This window comes from Ovis canadensis, chromosome 17, assembly GCF_042477335.2.
Source record: "Ovis canadensis isolate MfBH-ARS-UI-01 breed Bighorn chromosome 17, ARS-UI_OviCan_v2, whole genome shotgun sequence".
Lineage (NCBI taxonomy): Eukaryota > Metazoa > Chordata > Mammalia > Artiodactyla > Bovidae > Ovis > Ovis canadensis.
Genome location: NC_091261.1, coordinates 31,353,943 through 31,373,609, shown reverse-complemented (window position 1 = coordinate 31,373,609; position 19,667 = coordinate 31,353,943). Strand labels below are relative to the sequence as shown.

The 19,667-nt window shown below is 36.9% G+C and overlaps 1 pseudogene; it reads left to right on the top strand.

Moving 5' to 3' along the window:
* The first annotated feature begins 16,149 nt into the window (after positions 1 to 16,149).
* LOC138422831 (trifunctional enzyme subunit beta, mitochondrial-like) lies at positions 16,150 to 17,352 on the top strand (annotated as a pseudogene).
* Positions 17,353 to 19,667: the final 2,315 nt, after the last annotated feature.

Sequence of the window (19,667 nt, the reverse complement as noted above, 5' to 3'; positions counted from 1 at the left end):
TACCCATTGGAATGCAGAGTTCCAAAGAATAGCAAAGAGAGATAAGAAAGCCTTCCTTAGTGATCAATGAGAGAAATAGAGGAAAACAACAGAATGGGAAAGACTAGAGATCTCTTCAAGAAAATTAGAGATACCAAGGGAACATTTCATGCAAAGATGGGCTCTATAAAGGACAGAAATGGTAAGGACCTAACAAAAGCAGAAGATATTAAGAAAAGGCGGCAAGAATATGCAGAAGAACTGTAAAAAAAAAAAAATCTTCATGACAAGATAATCAAGATGGTGTGATTACTCACCTAGAGCCAGACATTATGAAATGTGAAGTCAAGTGGGCCTTAGGAAGCATCATTTCAAGTAAATCTGGTTGGAGGTGATGGAATTCCAGTTGAGCTATTTCAAATCTTGAAAGATGATGCTGTCAAAGTGCTTCACTCAACATGCCAGCAAATCTGGAAAACTCAGCAGTGGCCACAAGATTGGAAAAGGTCAGTATTCATTCCAATCCCAAAAAAAGGCAATGCCAAAGAATGCTCAAACTATCACACAATTGCACTCATCTCACACGCTAGTAAAGTAATGCTCAAAATTCTCCAAGCCAGGCTTCAGCAATATGTGAACTGTGAACTTTCAGATGTTCAAGCTGGTTTTAGAAAAGGCAGAGGAACAAGAGTACAAATTGCCAACATGCGCTGGATCATCAATAAAGCAAGAGAGTTCCAGAAAAACACCTATATCTGCCTTTTTGACTATGCCAAAGCCTTTGACTGTGTGTATCAAAATAAACTGTGGAAAATTCTGAAAGAGATGGGCATAGCAGATCACCTGACCTGCCTCTCGGGAAACCTGTATGCAGGTCAGGAAGCAACAGTTAGAACTGGACATGGAACAACAGACTGGTTCCAAATAGAAAAAGGAGTAAATAAAGGCCATATATTGTCACCCTGCTTATTTAACTTCTATGCAGAGGACATCATGAGAAACGCTGGGCTGGAGGAAAAACAAGCTGGAATCAAGATTGCCAGGAGAAATATCAATAACCTCAGATATGCAGATGATACCACCCTTATAGCAGAAAGTGAAGAGGAACTAAAGAGCCTGTTGATGAAAGTGAAAGAAAAGAGTGAAAATGTTGGCTTAAAGCTCAATGTTCGAAAAACTAATATCATGGCATCCGGTCCCATCACTTCATGGCAAATAGATGGGGAAATAGTGGAAACAGTGTCAGACTTATTTTTGGGGGCTCCAAAATCACTGCAGATGTGATTGTAGCCATGAAATTTAAAAACGCTTACTTCTTGGAAGGAAAGTTATGAATAACCTAGACAGCATATAAAAAGCAGAGACATTACTTTGCCAACAAAGGTCCATCTAGTAATGGCTATGGTTTTCCCAGTGGTCATATATGGATGTGAGAGTTGGAGTATAAAGAAAGCTGAGTGCCAAAGATGGTGTTTTTGAACTGTGGTGTTGGAGAAGACTCTTGAGTGTCCCTTGGACTGCAAGGAGATCCAATCAGTCCATCCTAAAGGAGATCAGTCCTGGGTTTTCTTTGAAAGGTCTGATGTTGAAGCTGAAACTCCAATACTTTGGCCACCTGATGCGAACAGCTGACTCATTTGCAAAGACCCTGATGCTGGGAAAGATTGAGGGCAAGAGAAAAAGGGGACGACAGAGGATGAGATGACTGGATGGCATCACCCACTCGATGGACATGGGTTTGGGTGGACTCCAGGAGGTTTTGATGGACATGGAGGCCTGGCATGCTGCAGTTCATGGGGTCACAAAGAGTAGGACATGACTGAGTGACTGAAATGAACTGAAATAGATGCTCCCCGAGAAACATCACAAAGAGTCGGGCACAACTGAAGTAACTTAGCAGTCATGCATGGGAAACATTAACAGTTATAAGCTAAATAAGAGGCCTCTTATAACCTGCAATGAAAACAGACACAGCAGACAGAAAGACTGAGGAGCTGACTGAACGACAGAGTTTCAGAGACATTTACATAAGGAAATTTAAATTTCAGCCAAAAATCAGGCATTTCATGCTAATATCAAGGCTACAGTTGGGAATTTCTGGGATCCTAAAACATGAAGTGGGTAGATCTGTAGGAATGCTCTGAGGATGTTCTGTTCTGAGTCCTTAGAACTCTTACAGGTAATGCATTCTTCCTTAGTAAAGCGAGGACACATCTAGTGTTAGTATATGGCAGAAGCATCTCCCGGTTGATAGGTATTTCCAAAGATTCCTTACCTCCTTTCCTGATTGCCAGGACAATGGCCAGGGTTAAGTTTGACCATAACACTACACTGAACATGCTGGTCCTAACAATGGAGGAAAGACATTACTCACCTAAAGAGCTACAAGAATGTGCTAGTATGTTCCCATAGGACCTTGGGAAGCATGAATGAGACTGGATTTTGAGACTGATGTATCAAGAGGGGGCAAATGTAAGAGTGGATTAAGCAAGAATTCATTGATTTCAGGTCACTATTTTTGGAACGTCTGGCAAGTACATCAGTGGATGGAGAAAATTATTAGAGTGGCTCATAGATGTCTGGAGAAAAAGTTGTCCCAAGCGACTGAAAGAATAAAAAGGCTGAAGAAAGTGGGAATGCTAGAGGGAAACTAATACGTAATTCCAGATCATCCACTAGAGAACTGTGTTCTCTAAGCAACAATGTGTACAGAATTTCCTGTTTTGAGCCCAATTCTGTAAGACATAGCAAATCATCAAGTTTGACCATGTCTAGGATCTGGTCATTATAACATAGAAAAGGTGCATCTGGATTGAGTCTCCATAGAAAGAAAGGGCATGAGTAAGCTATATGACTAAATGGCAAGTTGACTACTTCGACTTATTTTATCCTGGAAGGGCCTGAGATTTGTCTTCAGAGGAATGAATACCTCTTCTGGAAAAGCAACCACCTATTTTTTCAATAGAGTCTCAGTCAGAATTTGCTATCCAGGAGTTTATGGAATGCCTCATCTACTCTATTGTAGATAATCCCATCAGTGAATAGTGACAATGGGAACATGGAAACAATACAGGCCCATTCCCGCAAGATGTGGAGTTCTTCCAGTCAGTGACTTTGAGGACACCCTTATTTTGGTTAAAATGTTCATAAAGCTAGGTTCCAATCTGAGTTTCTTCTTTCCTAACGTTAATTACCTCACTCTTCTTCACAAATGTCAACCTGCAATACAGACTATAGGCAGCTTCAATTGCTTGTTCCCCTTTAATCTTTAATGGTATTTCTCTCTAATAATTCTCTTGTATTTCAAAACCTATATTTGTATCTGCTTTTTACAGGATTTGACCTCACAATATCTTAGAAGAAGGTGTCCTTGGACGACTAAGCATTGTAAACTCATCTTATTTCTACTAAAGTGAAATGCTCTTATTTTTATTTGAGATCACAGTAATCTATAAACCAATTTAGGAAGAATTTTGTTTGGATATTTATTTATTTTTTTAAGCATCTTAATTCATATTTATTTATTTATTTTTTATTTTTACTTTATTTTACTTTACAATACTGTATTGGTTTTGCCATGGATATTTAAATAAACAAAACACAAAAACACTTTCTTGAAATACTCAGGTCAAAGAAGAAAAGGATTATTTTGTAATTATTAATATGAACACCATGTTTCAAAATATATAGCATATGACATACTCTGTAAGCAGAAGAATATTAACATCAAATTTTGTATTACTATATAAAAATGAAAAACGAGTATTAAAGTAAGGTAGAAAGCTAATGAACATGATGATGAGACAAAAGAAAGTAATAAAAATGAGAGTAGCATTTATAAAATAAAATATGAACTATAGAATTCATTTTAAAAATCAAGATTTATTTATTTGAAGTGATCAGCAATCTATAACTGATCTTGAGGTAGCATAATAAAGAAAATAACACTTTTCTGCTTAAGGTTCCACTCAAACTTGGCTGCCTTCTTCATCACCTTTTATATGAGTTGAAGTAGTATTACTAGTTGTGGATGTGTGGTGCCTGAAGGCACTGTGTATTTCTAATTATAAATAAATTGTATATGTAATTTTATACTAATAAAAGATGAAAGGATTATATTGTTTTATATAAATATATATATCAACAATTCATATTGTCTCAAGGAAAACTCAAAAATAAAACAATAAGTAGGAATAAAATTAGAGAAAATTTTCAGACATATTACTATAATTAAAAGAGATGATTACAGCTAATTTTCAAAGTGTACTACTTTAACATTAGGAAGAAATATTTGACTGCTGTTACATAAGCACAATTTAGAAAAGATGAAAAGCTTCCCATATTATGTTCACATTTGCTACCAAACCTTGAATAAATAACAACACACACCTGTGTTGTCGTTTAGTCACTAAGTTGCATCCAACTCTTTGTGACCCTATGGACTCTAGCCCACGAGGCTCCTCTGTCCATGGGATTTTCCAGTCAAGAGTACTGAAGTGGGTTTCTATTTCCTTCTTCAGGAGATCTTCCTGACCCAGGGACCAAAAGAATATATTATACTATAGACCAGAATGAACCCAGTGAATTAAGTTCACGTTCACTCTAGTCTATAATGTAATACACTCCTCCATAAAAGTATTACATCAATTGTTGTTCTACTGGGCTTAAGGCAGAGAAGATTCTTCAAGCACTTGAGCAAGGACTTAGATAGTCAAAATCTGGGTTAGGTGCAGCTACCCTTTCATAATGTAAGCAAATTTGTCAATATTGAGGCAGAATTCTTTTTAAAAATTACTTTTAATTTTTTATACAATTTTAAAAGTTACTTTCTACTTACAGTTATCAGAAAATATTGACTATATTATCTGTATTGTACAATACATCCTTGAGCCTATCTTCCTACCCAATAGTTTGTATCTCCTACCCAATAGTGTGTATCTCCTACCCAGTAGTTTGTATCTTCTACTCTCCCACTGCTTTATGAGGTAGGACTCAATAAAATATTGGGTTGGCTGAAAATTTCATTTAGCTTTTTCCATAAAATGGTATGGCAAAAGCAGAATGAACTTTTTGGCTACCCCAATAATAAATTAAATCCCACAATGTATTTTTCTATATTAATTAGTTTATTTTAATTGGAGACTAATTACTTAACAATATTGTAGTGGTTTTTGCCACACATTGACAAGAATCAGCCATGGGTGTACATGTGTTCCCCATCCTGAAACCCACTCCTACCTCCCTCCCCACCCCATCCCTCAGGGTCATCTCAGTGCAACCAGCCCTGAGCACCCTGTCTCGTGCATCGAACCTGGACTGACGATCTATTTCAGACATGGCAATATACATGTTTCAATGCTATTTTCTCAGATCATCCCACCCTTGCCTTCTCTCACAGAGTCCAAAAGTCTGTTCTTTACATCTGTAAATTCCACAATGTATTTTTTAAAATGGGATTGAGTCTATTACAGGAAAACAAGAATGTAAAACAACAACAACAACAACAACAAAATGGCTTCCTATAAACAATGGAGATACACTTTAAAATGAAAAATAATATTTTGTATTAAAATAAGTGGCATGTCAATGTATGGCAAAACCAATACAGTATTGTAAAGTAAAATAAAGTAAAAATAAAAATTAAAAAAAAAAAGAAACAAAAAAATCAATTAAAAAAAAAGTCTGAAAACATATTCCCAGATAAACATTTTGTTAAAAACTGGTTTGCAAAGCTATAATCACATACTATTTGCAAAATTACAAACTATGAAAACATTTTATCAAAACTTATGACAAAGGCTACTAAAGCTATAATTTAAGAATATAGCCTTAAATGTCAATATTATTAAAAGAGAAGTTTAACCAAAAATATGCATTTGAACTCAGTTAATTAAAACATGATAACTTCTAAGAAACATATGAGAAAGGAAATATAGTAAAAAAGGAAAAAGTGGGAACAATTGAAAATAAAAATTAAAAATAGCAAAACATTAAAATTTTCTGAATAAAAAATAAACTGTGCATTCCTATATTTAAAAAATAAAATAAAATAAGTGGAAAATAAGACAGCGTATTGAAATTAATGGAGTTAAGACTCCATTCTATTTTAAAATATAGATAACTTTGAAAAACAAAAAATGCTGGAAAATCTTACATTCATTTGAATGAGATATGAGATATCCAAAAAACACTATAAGCTTAAAAATGTAAATATTTAATAACATTCCATTCAAAATTCAATGAAATTTTATATAGTAACTTAAAATGTTAACTTGGTATAAGAAGTCACAGTAAACATATATTTATAAAAAGAAATTAACCAAGCAGGCCTCTAAACTATCAGAAAAAATTAAATAGTAAAATTAACTTTTGAAAAGTATAAAGATTTTTCATATTTTGAGCTCTGCACTACATCACACACCAGTGCACATGGTGTATACAGTATACACTATAATTTCAAACATTTTATAGGAGCAGAAACTAAAAATTAAAGAAACACATGCCAAATTAAACACAGAAAATATAAATTACAATATTCATGTATCTGGTCTTGGGATAGAAAGGGGCTTTTAAAACTGAATATAATTGAAAATAGACCATCAAAAGTATTACAGTTGACAGAATCAATATGTGAAGTTTCAATGTGAATTAAAAATTAACATAAAATTAGAAAATGAATGAAATATAAGGGAGACTAATCTACCCCATATCTGACAGACTATAAGAAGAATTTTAAAGTTATATAAAAACAATGAGTTTTCTGGTTGAAACTGGAAATACAATGAGTTGTACAAAATTAAAATTGATAAAAATATAATAACTGTGCTAATATTAACACCATGATTAGTGACTATGTTAAAAATTATAAAATGGCTTATTCATAGAAAATTCTTCTCTATAACTTTAGTCTAAGGTCAGTAATACATTTATATAAAAGAATATTCACTGAAACTTTGTTATGATTATGAGAATTTAGAAATAGCATAATCATTCAATACAGGAGACTAGTTTAATAAAATTGACACAACTCTACACTAAAAGCTGTAATGTAGTAAGGATTTTAATGAAAAAATTAAAATGTTCATATATTTACTTGAGTAAAATTTATAATGTACAAATCTAAATAAGTAGTATGATTTCTATTTTCTAAAATAATGATCATATTCTTGTGGACAAACATCATACATATGTATACATTTTTACATTTAAGTTCACATTTTTTTCCAGTGGTTTATTGATGTATTTAAATATAATCTATGTAATGGGTGTGCCAAAAATCATTTCTTTGATTTTTACAATCTTAATTGGTAAGGGATTAAGTAAATAAACATCACTGAAAAATCCGCTAGACCTCCTCTCCTTTCCTATAAGAAAACACAATGATCATTTTCATTGAGAGGTATTTGATAGAGCAAAATTATTTTCTTGCTTTTTATTCATTTGAGAGCATTATAGATCCCAAATCAATCAGAGTGAAAAATACCACATAGGATGCTTTAGGTCTCTAAATGCTATAAGAATGTTGTCATGACATTTTGCTGAATAGCAGCAGAGGGTGGTAAATGCATAAAATGATCTCCGAAATCCAGTACAATACTGGACACAGGACACTGGTGATTGTTGAGAGCAGTGGGCTAGCACTACTTATTACACATCAATAAGGCAGAACACTAGTGTTTAATATAGGAGAAAAAGAGACAAAAATATGTAAATAAAATTGTATTAAAATTTAAACTTTCACAAAGCAAAACAGTACTCTAAAACACTGAAACTGAATGACTGTTCTCATAATATATAGTGACATTACATCTACTCACTATCAATGTAACATTTTTATAAGTAGACAAACTAAAATATGAATCTATTCTTTAACAAAAAAATGGTTTCTTCAGTAACTGGTACCTAATACTAACCAGTCTTTATCACATTTTGGGACGAGGATAGAGGAGGCATGGTAACAGAATTCTTAGGCTTTGTTGTATGGATAATGTGGGTTTCAACCGTTGCAAAAACACAGAATCATTAGCTTTGACTTCACAATCAAGCTCAGAATTTTTCTCTTCTCTCCTTTATCTTGTTCCCAGTGGAGAAGCAGTTCAACCTTTTGATATTTAAAAGTCTATTCCTAAGCTATTAGAAAAGATAAAGAAAGAAGGGATGAAAAGTATTGTTATTAATTTGATCTGTATTTTAGGGGCTGAGAGCTGGGAGTCAAAAAAAAGGATTTATAATACAAGAATAATTTAACTTCCCTGCTCTGTGACACTATCAGAATCCTCCCCTCCCTACCACATTGCTACAGTCTCCCCAACAACACTACACTAAGGTATTTAGCAGAGAGTTTCTGGAAAAATGAGATACCTATGCACTCAGTTTCTAGGCAGACGGTAAATTTGGAGAAAAGAGTAACGGTTGTTATGTTACAACTGGATGTGCAGAAAGAAGATTCCTAAATACAGCCAAATCTTTTATTGACCATCACTTTATTACACTTTGCAGATATTACATTTTTTATAAATTGAAGGTTTGTGGCAACCCTGTGTTATCAGACGATAGTATTTTTTAGCAATAAACTATTTTTAAATTAAGGTATGTATATTGTTTTTTTAAACATGATACTGTACACTTAGGGAATGAAATAAGGAAGTTGGGTTTAGAAAAGGCAGATGAACCAGAGATCAAATTGCCAGCATCCACTGGATCACAGAAAAAGCAAGAGAATTCCAGAAAAAAATTCTATTTCTGCTTCACTGACTATGCTAGAGCATTTGATTGAGTGGACCACCACAAACTGTTCAGTTCAGTGCAGTTGTTCAGTTGTGTCCGATTCTTTCCGACCTCATGAACAGCAGCACACCAGGACTCCCCGTCCATCACCAACTTCCGGAGTTGTTCACTGAGTTGGTGATATCATCCAAGCATCTCATCCTCTGTCATCCCCTTTTCCTCCCACCTTCAACTTTTTCAGCATCAGGGTCTTTTCAAATGAGTCAGTTCTTCACATTAGGTGGCCAAACTATTGGAGTTTCAGCTTCAACACCAGTCCTTCCAAAGAACATTCAATACTGATTTCCTGTACGATGGACTGGTTGAATCTCCTTGCAGTCCAAGGGACTCACAAGAGTCTTCTCAAACACCAGACTTCAAAAGCACCAATCATCAGCGCTCAGCTTTCTTTATACTCCAACTCTAACATCCATACATGACTACTGGTAAAAACAGCCTTGACTAGATAGACCTGTGCTGGCAATGTAATGTCCCTGCTTTTTAATATGCTGTCTAGGTTGGTAATAACTTTCCTTCCAAGGAATAAGTATCTTTTAATTTCATGGCTGTAGTTACCATCTGCAGTGATTTTTGAGGTCCCAAAATTAAGTCTGTCACTGTTTCCACTGTTTCCCCATCTATTTGCTATGAAGTGATGGGACCAGATGCCATGATTTTAGTTTTATAAATGTTGAGCATTAAGCCAACTTTTTCACTCTCTGCTTTCACTTTCATCAAGAGGCTCTTTAGTTCTTCACTTTCTGTCATAAGGGTGGTGTCGTCTGCATATGTGAGATTGTTGATATTTCACCCACAATCTTGATTCCAGCTTGTCTTTCTTCCAGCACAGTGTTTCTCATGATGTACTCTGCATATAAGTTTAATAAGCACAGTGGCAATATTCAATCTTGACATACTCCTTTTTCTATTTGGAACTAGTCTGTTATTTCATGTTCAGTTCTAACTGTTGTTTCCTGACCTGCATACAGATTTCTCAAAAGGCAGGTCAGGTGGTCTGGCATTCCCATCTCTTTCAGAATGTTCCACAGTTTATTGTGATCCACACAGTCAAAGGCTTTGGCACAGTCGATAAAGCAGAAATAGATGTTTTTCTGCAACTCTCTTGCTTTTTCAATGATCCAGCAGATGTTGGCATTTTGATCTCTGGTTCCTCTGCCTTTTCTAAAACCAGCTTAAACATCTGGAAGTTCACAGTTCACATATTGCTGAAGCCTGGCTTGGAGAATTTTGAGCATTACTTTACTAGCGTGTGAGATGAGTGCAATTGTGTGGTAGTTTGAGCATTCTTTGGCATTGTCTTCCTTTGGGTTTGGAATGAAAACTGACATTTTCCAGTCCTGTGGCCACTGCTGAGTTTTCCAAATTTGCTGTCCTGTTGAGTGTAACACTTTCACAGCATCATCTTTTAGGATTTGAAAAAGCTCAACTGGAATTCCATCACCTCCACTAGATTTGTTTGAAGTGATGCTTCCTAAGGCCCACTTGACTTCACATTCCAGGATGTCAGGCTCTAGGTGAGTGATCACACCATCATGAATATCCGGGTCATGAAAATCTTTTTTGTACAGTTCTACTGTGTATTCTTACCACCTCTTCTTAATATTTTCTACTTCTATTACATCCCTACAATTTCTGTCCTTTATTGAGCCCATCATTGCATGAAATGTTCCCTTAGTATCTCTAATTTTCTTGAAGAGATCTCTAGTTTTTCCCATTCTACTCTTTTCCTCTGTTTCTTTGTTGAGGAAGGCTTTCTTATCTCCCCTGCTGTTCTTTGGAACTCTGCATTTGATTGGGTATATCTTTCCTTTTCTCCTTTGTCTTTCACTTCTCTTCTTTTCTCAACTATTTCTAAGGCCTTTTCAGACAGCCATTTTTCTTTTTTTGCATTTTCCTCTTCTTGGGGATGCTCTTGACCCCTGTGTCATGTACAGTGCCACAGACCTCTATCTATAGTTCATCAGGCACTCTGTCTAGCAAAACTAGCCCCTTAAATCCATTTCTCACTTCCACTGCATAATCATAAGGGATTTGATTTAGGTCATACCTGAATGATCTAGTGGTTTTCCCTACTGTCTTCAATTTAAATCTGAATTTGGCAATAAGGAGTTCATGATCTTAGCTGCAATCAGCTCCCCGTCTTGTTTCTGCTGACTGTATAGAGCTTCTCCATCTTTGGCTGCAAAGAATATAATCAATCTGATTGTGGTGATGACCATCTGGTGATGTCCATGTGTAGAGTTTTCTCTTGTGTAGTTGGAAGAGGGTGCTTGCTATGACCAGTGCGTTCTCTTGGCAAAGCTCTATTACCCTTTGCCTTATTTCATTCTGTACTTCAAGGCCAAATTTGCCTGTTACTCCAGGGGTTTCTTGAATTTCTACTTTTGCACTCCAGTCCCCTATAGTGAGGAGGACATCTTTTTTAAGTTGTTAGTTCTAGAAGGTCTTGTAGGTCTTCATAGGGCCATTAAACTTCAGCTTCTTCAGCATTACTGGTCAGGGCATAGACTTGGATTACCGTAATATTGAATGGTTTGCCTTGGAAACGAACAGAGATCATTCTGTCATTTTTGAGATTGCATCTAAGTACTGCATTTCAGATCTTTTGTTGACTATGATGGCTACTCCATTTCTTCTGGGGGATTCTTGCCCACAGTAGTAGATATAATGGTCATCTGAGTTAAATTTACCCATTCCAGTCCATTTTAGTTCGCTGATTCCTAAAATGTTGACGTTCACTCTTGCCATCTCCTGTTTGACTACTTCCAATTTGCCTTGATTCATGGATGTAACATTCCAGGTTCCTATGCAATATTGCTCTTTACAGTATCAGACCTTGCTTCCATCACCAGTCACATCCACAACTGGCTGCTGCTTTTCCTTTGGCTTCATCTCGTCCTTCTTTTTGGAGTTATTTCTCCACTTATCTCCAGTAGCATCTTCGACACCTAGCGACCTGGGGAGTTGATCTTTCAGTGTCCCATCTTTTTGCCTTTTCATACTGTTCATGGGGTTCTCAAGGCAAGAATACTGAAATGGTTTGTCATTCCCTTCTCTAGGGGATCACTTTTTGTCAGAACTCTCCACCATGACCTGTCCATCTTGGGTGAGCAATGCTATCTAGGACCACAAACTGTGGAAAATTCTTAAAGAGATGGGAATACCAGACCATCTTACCTGCTTCCTTAGAAACCTGTATGTAGGTCAAGATGCAATGGTTATAACCAGACATGGAGTGGTGCAGTGGTTCAAAAACTGGTAAAGAAGTATGTGAAGTTGTATATTGTCATCCTGCTTACTTAACTTATGTGAAGAATACATCAGGTGAAGTGCTAGGATGGGTGAAGCACAATCTGTTATCAAGATCACTGGGAGAAATATCAATAACCTCAGATATGCGGATGACACCACCCTTATGACAGAAAGTAAAGAGGAACCAAAGAGTCTCTTGATTAAGGTGAAAGAGGAGAGTGAAAACATTGGCTTAAAACTCAACTTTCAAAAAACAAAGATCATGGCATCGGGTCTTTTCACTTCATCACAAATAGATGGGAAAACAATGGGAACAGTGACAGACTTTATTTGGGGGGCTCCAAAATCACTGTAGATGCTGATTGCAGCCCCCAAATTAAAAGATGCCTGTTCCTTGGAAGAAAAGCCATGACAAACCTAGAAAGTTTATTAAAAAGAGAGAGAGAGAGAGACATCACTTTGCTAAGAAAGCTCCATCTAGTCAAAAGTATGGTTTTTCCAGTAGTTAGGTATGGATGTGAAACCTGGACCTTAAGGAAATCTGAGTGCTGAACAATTGGTTCTTTTGAACTGTGGTGCTGGAAGACTCTTGAGAGTCTCTTGGACTGCAAGGAGATCAAACCAGTCAATCCTAAAGGAAATCAACCCTGAATATTCATTGGAAGGACTGATGCTGAAGCTGAAGCTTCAATATTTTGGCCACCTGATGCAAACAACAGACTCATTGGTAAAGACTCTGATGCCAGGAAAGACTGAAGACGGGGAAAGTAGGGGATGACAGAGGATGAGATGGTTGGATGGCCTAACTGACTCAAAGGACATGAGTTTGAGCAAACTTCAAGAGATGGTTAAGGACAGGGAGGGGCTGTAGTCTCTCATGACTGAGTAGACTGAAAATAAACAACTTTCATATGCACTGAGAAACCAAAATTTCAAATGATTCCCTTTATTGCAATATTTGCTTCATTGCAGTGGTCTAGAGCAAAAATCACAATATCTCTGAGGTATGCCTGTACCAATTTCTTCTAGTGTTTTCTACTTCCTTGTGAGAAAAGAGGAAGATCAAGTGGTCCTGAATGACTTCAGGAAATATTGGTGCAGGGCCACACTATTTAACAAGGGAGGCATGTAGATCTTATTGGACAGTCATTAAATCATGTTACTACTACTACTAAGTCCCTTCAGTCATGTCCGACTCTGTGCGACCCCATAGATGGCAGCCCACCAGGCTCCCCTGTCCCTGGGATTCTCCAGGCAAGAACACTGGAGTGGGTTGCCATTTCCTTCTCCAATGCATGAAAGTGAAAAGTGAAGAAAGTGAAAAGTGAAGTCGTTCAGTAGTGTCTGACTCCTACCAACCCCATGGACTGCAGCCTACCAGGTTCCTCCATCCATGGGATTTTCCAGGCAAGAGTACTGGAGTGGGTTGCCACCCTTAGGACATAAGTCTGGCATATTTTGCAGAGAGAAAAAGGGCAATACATATGCTACTCCTACCCACTTCCCTTGTTCCTTACAGAACCGGTCTAATTGTAAAACAGTATTATACTTAAGAGACCCTCCAACCGGCCACCATTTGCCGTCCTCCAATGGATACCGTGGCCATGCAGTATCACATAGGAAGACCAGGTGTGCCTTCTTTAAGCCCTGGGGATAAAATCTATCCCAGTTTTTCAGGATACAGTTCAAAGGAGTGAGGCTGGAATTGTTAGCTCCCATCTTGTCCTGAAGGATCCCAGATGAGCCCCCAAGATGAAAGGTTGTTGTTGAATCACAATGCCGGGATTCTTGGCCCCCGGAGGAGAAGAATTCATTCCGAGGCCAGAGACGAGGCTTGATCGCTCAGAGCTTTTGTGTAATGAAGTTTTATTAAAGTATAAAGGAGATAGAGAAAGCTTCTGACATAGGCATCAGAAGGGGGCAGAAATAGTGCTCCTTAAATCATGTTAATTATATGTTAAAGTGACCTGTTTAGGGTTTGGTTTCCAGTTCTGATATAAGGATCTTAAGTCACACCCTATCCTAATGGCAAAAAGTTGAAAAGAGTGGAAAATCAATAATTTTGTTTGGTTCCCTAGAGAGGGGAAGTCACAGGGCAAACAACTGTCCCTAGGATTAGAGACAAAGAGAAAATAGACAGGGAATGGTGCCTGACCTGAGCAGAGATCCCGTGTAGAAATCACCACTAGAAATGGGAGGGGGCAAATAGTAAATCTGGGCTTTGATTGAAGAACTGATGGAGACTCCGTGTGGACAAGTTGGAGAGGTAAAAGAATTAAAAACTCAGGGGGAACCCAGCCACAGATGCCCCTCACTCTAAATCACAGGATTTCCTATGAGGAATTCATCCAGGTTCTCAGAGTAAATATTAGAGAAAAATCCCCTTGGGCTTCAGGAAGGGGCAAGGGAAACGGAATGATTTTTAACTACTCCAGCAACCCTCAGTTTTTGAGAAGGCTCACCCTTCGGTGAAATGATTTAACCAAAACCTAAAGGGACAGGAAAAAAAAATGACTGAAAATTTCCTCAAATTAATATCAGACACCAAACCACAGATTCAGGCATATCAGAGAAAACCAAGTAGGATAAATGACACCACCACCACCACCACCAACAACAACAACAAAACAAACAAAACACCTTAAGCTAGGCATAACTTTTTGAAACTACAGAAAATTAAAGGGAAAGGAAAAAAAAAATATTCTGAAAGAAGCAAGGGATTGGGGTGGAGAAAACCACATTACTCAAAGAGGAACAAAGATAAAAACTGCCACCAACTTCTCCTCAGTAACCGTGCGAGAATAGAGTGGAATATTTAAAGTGTTGAGAGATTTCTACATATGGCATGTAAGTTCTTAGATCTCTAGTCTCATTGATGGTAGCTGCGGTAAAACTTTTTCTAACCTTCTTCATTATCTCCTGTCCTCTTCTCCCTGCCCTTCCCCTCACTCTCACCCCAGACACCAGGGGGAGGGGTTGGCTAACTCAGACATTGGCAGAAGGAGAGGTTGTGGAGGACAAGCTGAGGACTAGCTACCAGGGAAGACAAACTTCCACTTCTGAGATGCACATTCCTTGTCATCACAAGTCAGGGAGAAGCGAAAAAGAACCAAGAATGCAGAGGAAAAAGGTAACACTTTGAATCTCTATATGAAACTATAAGATTCATTTCTGCTTTCAAAAGGTGGAAAAGACATTTTGCTCCTTTTTGATAGAGAGCAAGAACCTTTCAGGCATGAGTATCTGACTTGGGGACTTACCTCAAAAGAGGGTATATACATATATAATTAGAAATATTGATTTTAAAGTTAATTTTCCAACTCCTTTTATTTTTGTAAGAAGAAAAGCTGAGCATGAGGAATTTGAACACTTGGAGAAGATTTATATGTTGCACTAATATTTTACTTCTGCCTAACTGATGATACCTGGTGAGTTAAAAGACCAGTTTAGGGTATAAAAAAAGGCTGAGAGGAAAAAACCTACCAGCCTAGAAGTTTATAACCTGTAAAGTTATCCTTCAAAAGTGAAGGAAGAATAGATTTTCTCAGATAAATAAAAACTGAGGGAATTTGTTACCAGGACACTTATCATGCAAGGAATGTTTTTTGAAGGTTTTTTTTTTTTTTTTTTTTTGGCAAAAGAGATAAGGCTCAGAGGCTGCCTTAGCCTCTGCAGGACTTCTGCCCAGGCTCTGGAACATCCGACTCAGACTCAGCCTGGCATTAGCCAGGCCCTCAACATACTTCCTGACTAACCCAAGCCTACCTGCCCGCCTCCCACCCCACCAACCTCATGCTGATTTACTGCAGGTCCCTTAATGGTACCCTTCACTTAGGCTAAAGGGGCAGGAAGAACTCTTCCTCTATTGAAAGAAAGAAGGCCTATCATGGGGTCAGATGTCAGTCATCTAGTCAGGTGACAGGCAGACAGCTGGGACCCAGCTACACCTCTGGAGTCTGATGGCCTGCAAGAGGGGTTCTTTCTAGACTAGATCCACCCCTAGATCCCTCTCACCCCAGAAACTCGAGGCCAAATGCTGCTCACAACTGGAGCCCAAGCTAAGGTGGGGACCACTGCAGTATGACTTCCATCTTGACATTAACTTGAAAAAAATCTTCCAAGTTCAGCAAAATGGGTACACATATTTTCTTGAGACCTCTGAGCTGTTCCTACCAGCTAAAAGCTGCCCCAGCTGCCCAGAAAAAATTAAAGAAGACCTTGGCTAAACCCTATATAAAGTATATGGTGGTGGTAGATAATGTCACACTCCACTTTTGCTGTCAGGCACTTCATATAAAGACCTGATGCCATGTGATTTGACTCAGATTTGTTACATCAAACCAAGGTCTCAAAGGAAATTGTTGGTTACATGCTCTTTGGCATAGTTATACAGGAAGTAAAAACAATGTAGCTAGAGAGTCTGTCCCTTGAAGCTGACCTCTCTGACAAGTCTCCTGTGATCTGTCCCCATGGCTTGCATCTTTGCTAACCAAACCAGGACTACAAGTGTTGGCTTGATTACTTCTAGCCAGTAATGTGGTTGTGGCAGGTGATATAGAGTTAATAGCCTATGTACCTATTTGTCATTTGAGGAAACTCATGCTCGATCTGAAAAAGGCCAAGATTTTAGGTCAGTGACTATCTTTAATCCTATCACCTGAGCACGACCATGCATCGCTCTACAGACTGACTTGCATCTGCCCTGTTGTTTCTCAACTGCAACAGAGTGAGTATGCACTGCATTTCACAGTCTAGCCAAGAAGGCCCAGGATGAAGTTCTCCTTTCTGATGCTGTATATCTTCAAAATACCAGCAAAAGATATAGTCACCAAAGATAGTGGCCTTTGTCCTTTCTGAAGTAGATAGTCAAGCTAAAACCTGCATTCATCAAGCCCTATGGCATAGTGACATCTGCAAATTCTTCTTTCCTAACTGATGGTGCATCTGCAATGCTCAGGAAAAAAAAAAAAAAAAAAAAAACTCTGGTCACGGGTTATAAGCCGAAGGCACATATGAGGGATTTTGTATATTTGTTTCAGGATTCCAAAGATCAGCTTTCACTTGAACCAACATATGCTACTCTAAAAGTGCTAGAAAAGTTAGGATTAACAATAAATGATATCAATGCCTTGAATTTCATGAAGCTTTCTCAGGTCATATTTTAACTAACCATAAAGTCATAGATTCTGATTAGTTTGTACAAAACTACATGGATAAAAATGCAAAGTTGCATTGAGTCCTTTGAAGAAGTTTAACAACTGAGGTGAATCAATGTCCCTAAGACACGTGTATGGAGACACTGGCTGCCAACAAATTATGGAAGGACAAAGGTGAGCATGACTTAGTGGCTGTCTATGAGGTAGAGTGCCGGGCCATGCTATGATAGATAACAGACTTGGAGTTTTTGTGCAACACTCACCCTAGACAAGGCAATTTCAATGCATTACTAAATGACATATATATTTCCTAGTTCTTCTTAGGAAACACAATTTGTGGCCTTCTGTAAAATCTTTGCAAGTAAACCTTGCTAGTGTTCTGAGCTTTCCAATAATCATGGCTCACTGCTTTTTCAGGGATTTCTTAGTCATCAGAATCTCACATAGTGATATGTTTAAGCATTTGTTTTTGGTCTCTATTTTCATTAAAGATTAAACAAATGGTTGCAATTTGAGAAAGAGATTAGCTAGGGTTTGAAATCATCTTTATATTATTTGAAAAATATATTCATTCATATTTGTGACCTAAAGAAAAATTATTTCCTGTGAAATACGAACCAACATGCTTCTGCTTTATGGAAACATAGTTCAGAATTTAAGCATAATTTAAAGCTTACAATAAATATTTAGATTAAAAAAACCATATTTGCTAACCTTAAACTGGAGAATTGTTGGGGGGGGGAAGAAATAATAATTATTCTTACTAGGTACTCACACTACCCATAAAGTGGTATACTATCATTTGAAAATGGACTTAAACTATATGTGAATACCTATTGCAACATTTATGGTTACCCTGGGACAACCATAAAAATAGCAAAAAAACAGAAGTATAACCTATATGCTAAAAAAAGAGGAAATATGGAATCATGTAAAATGCTCATTTGAAACTACAAAAGGCATATAAAGAGTGGAAGGCAAAGTAGGGAAAAAGAAGGAGAACATTAAATTCAAAACAGTAACAAAGGTGGTAGATATGAGTTCAAATACATCTCTGAATATCAATGGTCCATATGCATCAACTAAATGATAAACATTGTTAGACTGAACCACAAAGCAAGACACAATTATCTAATGTCTTCAAAAAACTCATTTTAAATATATATAAAAACATGTATAGATTTGAAGTAAATGGTTGGAGAAAAATATAGTAATACTAATCAAAGAAAGCAGAAGTAGCTATATTAATTTCAGATGGAGCAGATTTCAAAGCAAATAGAGTTATTGTGGATAAATAAGGGCATTATGTAATGATAAAGGGGTTAATTTTCCAGTAAAGTATTACAATCCTTAACATTTATACACCTAACACAGAACATAAAACTATGAGAGGCAAAGTCTGATAGAACTAGAAAGAGAAACAGGTGAATCCACTGTCATGTTGTAGATGTCAAAACCCTCTCTCCGAAATGGACAGATGAAGCAGGCAGAATAGGAGTAAGGACATAGCTGAACTCAACAAAATCATCAATCAACTGGATATAATTGACATTTACAGACTTAATCTTCCAACAACAGCAGCATACACATTCTTTTCAAGCTCACATGGAACATTCATCAATATAGACCGTGTTCTCACTTTAAACACACCTTAACAATTCTAATAGTATAAATCATACAATGTCTATTCTTAGATCACAATGAAATTTAACTAGAAGTCAATAATAGAAAGACAACCAGAAAATATCAAAATATGTGGTGATTAACCAACACACTTAAAGCAATATGTGGACCAAAGAAGAAATCTGGAGAAAAAATTTACAACATTCTTTCTAAAATTAAAAAACAACTTATGAAATTTGTGGGATGCAGCAAAAGCTATAATTGGAGGGTAATTTATAGCATAGAATTTATAACACAAATTTAGAGAATACATATACTAGAAAAGAAGATTTATACTATAGACCAAAATCCCTAATGGATATTAGTGCAAAAATCCTCAACAAATTATTAGGAAGTTGAATGCAACAATGTATGAAAAGAATAATATACTGCAAACAAGTGGGATTTATTCCTGCTAAACAAGGAAGATTGAGCATTCAAAAATCAGTTAATGTAATTCACCAATAACTTAAAAAAGCAAAACCACATGATCATATCAATAGAGGCAGAAAAAATATTTTACAAAATCCATTCACCATTTATGTTAGAAACTCCCAGAAAACAAGGAGTAGAGCTAAACATTCTCAACTTGATAAAGAATATAAAAATTCTACAGTTAACATCATTCTTTAAACTGCAATAAATATTGCCAGAAGAAATATCAATAACCTCATATATGCAGATGAAACTATCCTTGTGGCAGAAAGTGAAGAGGAACCAAAGATCCTCTTATGGACAGTGAAAGAGCAGAGTGTAAAAGCTGGCTTAAAAATCAACATTCAAAAAACTAAGATCATGGCATCCAGTCCCATCACTTCATGGCAAATAGTT